The sequence below is a fragment of the Euleptes europaea genome, chromosome 6 (assembly GCF_029931775.1).
Source record: "Euleptes europaea isolate rEulEur1 chromosome 6, rEulEur1.hap1, whole genome shotgun sequence".
Taxonomy (NCBI): Eukaryota; Metazoa; Chordata; class Lepidosauria; order Squamata; family Sphaerodactylidae; genus Euleptes; species Euleptes europaea.
The window spans coordinates 104,620,397-104,628,572 of NC_079317.1; positions in this window are offsets into that span (position 1 = coordinate 104,620,397).

Genomic DNA, 8,176 nt, shown 5'->3' on the forward strand with positions numbered 1-8,176 from the left:
TCCAGAACCCTTATGAAGGGGGAAAAATTAGGCAATGCAGGTAAGATTTGCAGCAAATTTCAAAGGCCTGTACTGAAGCACATTCAAGACTAAGCAGGTTTTAAAAAAGCATTGATTGGTTTTCCTTTTTTGTACCTCATAACAGCACCAAGTTATATGTACTCTTGAGAAATAGTCCAAAATAGAAAGGAGTGTGCGTCTTCCCCTGCTACCTTCCTTAAATGGTGTCTCTGCCATAACCAACCTCAAACATGCATTTATCTCCACAAGTATCAGGGCCCAGCACCCTGCAGAGAGAGATCCTTTATCGCACTCAGTCTAATATACATTGCTTCTGGAGTAGAACATAATGTGGCTCTTACACAATATTTTAGTATCAACAGGAAAGCAAAGGAATGAAAATGTCTGTTCAAGATGAAGTTTTGGTACAGACAGGTACCCATTTATAAAGTGGCCAAAAGTATCTCTCCTCTGCTTTTAGATTCATAAATTCCCTAGAGGCTTCCATACCCTTGGCCACATAATTGACTATCTCCTCCCATATGACCAATGGCCATCTGTTGGCTATGCCACCAGTTAGGGTGGCCCGTCTTGCATCAAGCTGAACCCAGGCCTTCTCCATTATGGCTCCGGCTCTGTGGAATGAAGAGGTGAGGAGAGCCCCCCTCCTTGGGGATCTTCAGGAGGTGCTGAAAGTCTTGTTTGTTGCCAGGGCTTTTTATGGGGGTTTGAATAGCAGGTACCTTTTTAATGGGGGAGGGGGAGAGATTTTGGAATTGTATTTTATTTTAGCTTTAACTGGATTTTTTAAAAAAAACTACCATTGTAAACCGCCTTGAACCACGATGAAAGGCGGGGTATAAATGTTTTAATAAATAAATAAAAGTCAACGTTCCTGTTGAGACCATCAAATAGCAAGTCTCCATCATTGTAAAATATGTCGCAGGGGTTTACAAGTAGGGATGGGGAAACACTGTATAGCAATGTCCCTGACTCACATAGTGTAGTAAATTGTGGATTCCTTGGTGTAGGACGGGTAATAAGAAAAGAAAATGAGACAGACAGAATTCAGCTCAGGGATGCTGATCCCCATACAGATCAGCTGTCAGATGCTGTATGTTTACAAAAGTGCAAGGGTAGGTAAATTGAGAACAGCTAAGCTCAAATCTCTTGGCTACTCACTGCTTCCCATTTTACAACAGAAGAGTTAAAAGCAAACTGAGTGCTCTGAGTGGGTGTGCAAGACTCTCCCAACTTGATGTAGAGTTGTCCTTCAGCCAAGGCAAAAAGCAGGTGCTGGGCAGGACAGGGTCCCTGCACCCTGGGCCCCAGGTCTGGCACCCCCATCCCAGTGCAGCCCCTGTCATTCCCTCTTCCATACTAGGTTGTGCTGCAGCTGCCCCCAGGGTGGCAGTGGGGCCAACGCTCCCAGCAGTCTCCACCTACTCTAAGAGGAGCGGTGGCTTTGTCAGCCCCCTTCTCATCCACATCCATGCCCATCCACATCAATGCGACGCCCCCCACTCAGAGGAGGTGGAGACCGCTGGCTGCATTGGCCCCTCTGCTACAACACATGCAAGGGAGCCAGAGTTCCCCACCTCCATAGTCCACCGTGCTGGGCTTAAGGCTCACAGATGCTCACAGACAGCTGGTGGGAATGTCACAGAGATCTCCTCAGGAGGCGGATCTCACAAAGCAGCTCATACAGTGGCGGACCTACATTTTTGGGACCCTGAAGCTTGAACTGTTATGGGGGCCCCTTTGCAACCATCAACAATAGGGCAACATCCAACAAGGTCCAAAGGGCCTTGCTGCCCTTGCAAGGACCTCGAGGCCCAAATGGCGGAGAACAGGGTGGTGGGGTGGAGTCCTTGAAAATGGGCCATACAGTGAGCCCCTTCCCACCTGCAATGAGGTCTGGGTAACCATTGTTATCTTCTTCAGTGGGGTTGTTCTATGGCAGATGTATTAGTTCATTCTCTAATAGAGAGGCAGAAGGTCATCAGAGGGGGGCTCATTAGGATAAAGAGGTAAATATCTGATTTTTGGTGTTAAAATGCAGCCTGAATTGAGAATTCAGATGTCTTTTTATGGTTCCAATTGGCTCTAGCCTAAGGGCAGTGTAAGTGGGCATGAGAACTGCTGGAATGAGGGCAGTGTGGCCATGCCCCTCCAGATGTGGCAATGGCAGTGGAGTGGCATCATGTGAGCAATGACTGTACCATTGCCCCTAAGGGCAGGGGGTGGGGGTTAAAAATACACCAGCAGTTGCCCAGGGGCAGAGTGATGACAGGCAAGGCCAAATCTGGCCAAGTGGAGGGCAAGCAGAAGCAGCAAGGGGGGAGGGACAGAAGTACATGATCCTGCCCAAGGCCCTCGAACAAGGCGCAGAACCTATTCAGTCACACCCCCTGCCTCCATCATCCAGCTGGCAGGGGATGTGACTGAATAGGTTCTTTGCCAAGGTGACAGCTAATGCCATACCCCTCATTAGCCTGCAGGGGTGTCAAACATAAGGCCCACGGGCCAGATCCAGCCCCTTGAGAGTTCTTATCCAGCCTGCGAGTCAGCCGGGGTAGCCCCTCCCCACTCTTGAACTGGGCTGACGAGGCATGGCCCGGCCTGATCAAGTGACATTTATGTTATATCTGGCCTCATAACAATTGAGTTCGACACCCCTGCGCTAGGGCCTCTATGGTCCACCCCAGGTTTGTGGCCCTTCTTGCTGCCTGCCCTGTGTGTCCAGGTGGCATTGCAGCGCCACCAGAGGAGGTGTGCCAGGTATTACCGGGAATGCATTGAAAACCTGCAGCTCACTAACAACATGTGGACAGGACTGCCATCCATGGGTTTTATGAGGCACCAGGGCCAGCTCTGCATGGACAGGTCCCGGCCCCTGGGGCCATTGCCATCCTGCAGAAGGCACTGCTGCCCTCAGAAGGTACTCTTTATGCCCGTGGGCCAACTCCCCCTCCTTGGTGGGAAAAGGGACCTACTCCTGGAGGTTCTGCAGCATAGCATCCAGGAAGGTGGCAAGGAGTGGTTGGCCAAGGATTGAGACATCTCCAGCACCTTGGATAGATTACCTGGAGGGATCCCCTGGCATTATACCTGGCATTATAGGTCCTTCCCAAACCCTCCCCTCCCCAGGCTCTATCCCCAAATCTCCATGAATTTTCCAACCTGGAGATGGCAACCCTAATCAGCAGTTCTGGTGGGTCTGTCAGCAATCAGCAGCAAGGGACTGTGTGGCCAACATGGAATAGATCACTGTCCCGTTGGACTTTGGTCTGCTTGCAAGTCCAAAGTGCAACATCATGAGACTGATGTGTTTGGCATTATGTTTAGCATTGGAGCTGTTGCACCCACCCACCCACCGACACACACACACACAAGTAGCCACCATACAACTACACTCAGCCTCTTATGCTGGAGGGGCTGCTGGGGCTGGAAGGCATGCTTTTCCGGTATTCCGTGGGCTTGGTTAGTCTTGAGTGGACATCCCCCATGGTCAGTGGCAGGTCCTGGCCCTAATGTGGGTAAGCTCCACTCTGGGTTCACAGCAAATCAGAGGTTTGGGGTTCACAGCCATTAGTGTGGGCTACATGGTACTCCTCTTTTGCACACCAGGCACTGGAGCAGTGGGAGGAGGGTCATGGGGGGGGGGGTACAAGGGGAAAGTGTTAGGCCTGCATTAGGGATGGCTCTGTTGTTGCCCTGCTAGGATGGTCCATGTTCCCATCGGAGGACGCAAGCCTCCTCTTACTGACTGGTAGCACTGCCTCTGCAATACTGAAAATTCATGCCTGGGAGACAGCCTGGTTGGACTGCATGGGTTCACTCCCAGGAGCCCCTGGACTGCAGTGGCCTGTTGGTCATATGCAGCAGCCTTCCCCTGGTTGGTCTATGCATTTTGTGTGTTTTATTATTATTTACATTGTAGGCCACCTTGAGTTCCTATAAGATAGAAAGGCAGCTAATACATGTTATAAATAAATAAATAACCCTGGGGGAAAGGGCCTGCAACTAGTGCATCCCTACTTCTTGCCAACAAGCATAGAAGGCCTAGTTAAAGTGTTAGCCCCTGGAACTAGGGTTGCCAGCTCCGGGTTGGAAATACCAGAGATTTTGGGGGCGGAGCCTGAGGAGAGCGGGATTTGGGGAGGGACTTCAATGCCATAGTGTCCAATTGCCCAAGCAGCCATTTTCTCCAGGGGAACTGATCTCTGTTGGTTGGAGATCAGTTGTAATAGCGGGAGATCTCCAGCAACCACCTGGAGATTGGCAACCCTACCTGGAACCCAGTAATTACTTCCCATGCATTCTCAATTGATGTTTCCCTGCTTATTCCCCTCATTTTAAAGTGATTATTGCTATTAACTATGTGTCACTGTTGGAACCCACCAGGATTGTTAATAGAAGTGCCAGCCCTGACGTGTCTTCAGTGCTTGCCTCAAAGCTTATCACCAGAGAGGCACACTACTAATTCTTATTGATATTAAGGTCGGCATCCTGTGCTGTGATGGGGCTTGTGGGCAGGCTAGCAGCGTAGGGGAGGGCTGCCCTTTCCCCTCTCTCCATATATGCTGAGTTTTTTTGCTAGCATAGCATTTAGGCAATGTTGGCAGAAGTTACAAAACTAACTCCTACCACTCCCTGGACACTCCTTTACTTCACTTGCATGGTGGGTAGGTTGGCATATCTCCTCTGACCAGCCACCATACTGCTGCACCATACTGCTACACCATCAGGATATGCCAGCGTAACTCTGGGATATGCTGGCACAATATTTACTTGGCCAAACACTTTGGGCTCTGGAACGCCAGATGTGGATGTTAATCACCTATGTAAGGCCTGAATTAAATCTGAGGTTGCTGAAGCAAAGAGCTTCCTTACAAAAACTGTACAATTCAGGATTTCTTTTAAACTGTGCTGCAACATAGCACATAGAGGCCTTTTATGCAGGGACGTTTCCCCGCAGTCACCCCCGCCGACTGCTTTGGGGCTTCCTTTGGATTATGCGTGCCTTTTCCTCCCCTCAGAGGTCGCCTCGCTCTCCCAAATAGCATCTGGAAAATGCAGGCAAAACACGCAGGGAGAGCAAAGTGAACTCTTAACAGGTGGAGAAGGCATGCAGAATCCAAAGGAAGCCCCGAAGCAGTTGGCGGGGGTGACCGTGGGAAAGGTCCCTGTATAAAAAGCCTTGGCTGCTTTGCACCCATTGCAGCATGGCTTAAATGAAATCCCAAGCTTGTGCAGAATCCCCAGAGAAATGTATTTTACGTTGCCATCCTCATGACTAAACCAAGACTAACTCAAAAACTTCTATGCTTGATTCCATGAAAACCTTGTACATTTTGTAAAGTTTGTTCTTCAAAACCACTGCTTTAACAGCTTCCTATAGCAAATGTGAAAAGTAAAACCAACCTAGAATCTAGTTTATATTACTGCACACAAGATGTAGCTAAAAGAGGAATAATTTCAAAGGCTGTCTCAGCATGACCCACCCTTTAGAGGTAGGGTTGTCAACCTCCAGGTGGTTGCTGGAGATCTCCCGCTATTACAACTGATCTCCAGGTGACAGAGATCAGTTCCCCTGGAGAAAATGTCAACTTTAACAATTGGACTCTATGGCATTGAAGTCTCTCTCCTCTCCAAACCCCGCCCTCCTCAGGCTCCACCCCAAAAATCTCCAGGTATTTCCCAACCCAGAGCTGGCAATCCTATTTACAGGGGTTAATTAGTTCTGCTTATGATGTTTCGCACTTCACTTTACTTGATTGAATTTTATAGCTACTCTGCTCTGCACATCTTCTACAGTTAGGAGTGGTCATCACCACCTACTCTGCAGGGATTTATTTCTCTTTGGGCAATTGTTGCAAATGGTCCTCTCGTTGTAACATCTCCCATCATCCATCCACCCATCTTGTTGCTTGAAACTCTCAGCTTAAATAACGAGGTGAGCTGTGACTTGCAAAAGCTTATGCCTTAATAAATATCGCTAGTCTTTAAGATGCCACTGGAGGTTCGGTTTTATTCTAACAGAAGAGGTACAACTTCTGAAGAGGCACAATGATGGTACAACTTCTGAAGAGGCACAATGATGGTAGATTGCTTTGTAAAAAATCACCATAAATCTGAGGGCAGATCTGTCCATTTTTTCAGGCTCTCCAAAATTAACAAATACTTTGTTTCCCACTTCTGTTCAAAGTTCTGTGTGAGAAAAAGGTGTTTCCAGAAGATACGTGAACTACTAGTTCTGGCCGCCAGGTGTCACTTTTATCCCCATGAAATGTAGCCATCTGGTCCTAGCAATGGTGAATGCTAGGATTTAACACTTTAGAGTGACCACCTACAATTTGTATGAGTAGGAAGTTCTAAAGTTCAAACTAGGATTGTACCTTTGGGTGTTTATAAGTATAACATAAAATTGTTTCAAGTTAGAGAATTAGGTTCTACAATATCTTCCCTCCTATTAAGAAATAACTCCTTAATCTAATGATCCCTACCAATCCCCATGGTGGCCAACTATGTGTTTCCTGGTATCCGAATGACCTCTTCTCCAAAGCAAGGAACGAATCCTGTGTATTCTGTACCTCAAGGTGTGCTTCAGGGAACCCAAGATGCATCACCTGTAGGTCGGCAGCAAGCACCATTCAGAAACAGCTGTTCCCATCATAGGAGGATATTTAGCTTGGAACAGCCCAACATCTTGCTATTGCCCCCCTTCCTCTGGCCTGCCATTTTATGGCCATTTTGTGATGGTGTCCTGCTGCAACCCTTTCTCAAACCTCTGAAACCACACAAAGGCTCAACAAGGTTTAGGACTCTTGCTCTAGTCCTTAGCAGAAGAACTTGTAAATCCTTTTTTTTTTTTGCTCTCTTCATAATACAAACAGAAATACAAATCTTCTTCCATGGTAAATCTTCAGAATATTCAATTTTTTCCATATATTGTTGTTACGTAGATGCTGATGACAGTTGAAGAGGTCATTATAGGTCAAGATATGTGTACATTTCAATGTAGAGCCAAAATAATTGCTAGAGGCACCTGGCATGGATTAGGGCGGTGGCAGTGGAAGAGTAGGGGTTAAGTCTTTGTCCCTGTGCCTATTCCCAGGTGAAGTCCCCATTCCCAACCCACTGCTTTACTTTAAGCACTGGTTGCAGAAAAGGGTACTTGTCCCTTTAGCTAGGGTTGCCAGGTCTCAGGAGCGGGGATCGCGTGTGCGCATGACTGCATCGACACAATCATGTCCCTTCCGGTTTACATTTGGAAGTGCCGCATCGCTAGGGTTGCCAGGTCCCTCTTCACCACCGGCGGGAGGTTTTTAGGGCAGAGCCTGAGGAGGGTGGGGTTCGGGGAGGGGAGGGACTTGAATGCCATAGTGTCCAATTGCCAAAGTGGCCATTGTCGCGAGCCATTTTCTCCAGGGTTTGAGTGGTGAAAGGCCCGTTGCGATGGGGCGCTTCCAGGTGTAAACTGGAAGGGACGTGGTCGCGTTGGCGCAGCCGCGCAATTCCTGCCCCAGCTCCACCCCAAAAGCCTCCCGTTGGAGGAGAGGGCGGACCTGGCAACCCTAATCTTTACCCTGTGGGGTCTAACAGTAGACTGGGAGTAGCCATTTTTAATTAGGGAAAGGACACCGGGGCAAAGGTTAACTCTCCCTTTCCCAATGCTGCAAGCCTACTTAGGGTTGCCAGTTCCCTCTTCGCAGCCCTAATGTACATGCTCCGTACAGTGTCCATGCGTGTCCTTCTGGTAATCTAATCTTCAAAATCAAATATCTTCCATTTCGATGTTTTAATTTTTCAAATACTTCCAAACTTGGGTTGTTAATATATATTGCAACACCTTTTTTTTTTCCTGTGTGTCTGCTGAAGACATATATACTTTATGTATTTTTTATCATTTAATATATGTTCTTGTTCTTGTTCTTGGGTTGTTAATATATATTGCAACACCTTTTTTTTCCCCTGTGTGTCTGCTGAAGACATACATACTTTATGTATTTTTTACCATTTAATATATGTTCTTGTTCTTTTTTAATGAGTTTCTTGTACACATAATATATCTATTTTTTTGTTTCTTTAATTGATTTAAAAAAATGAATGTTTAGAAGATGAGTTGAATGCATTATGCGGGGCGGGATGTTAGGTCTTTGAACTACTCCTT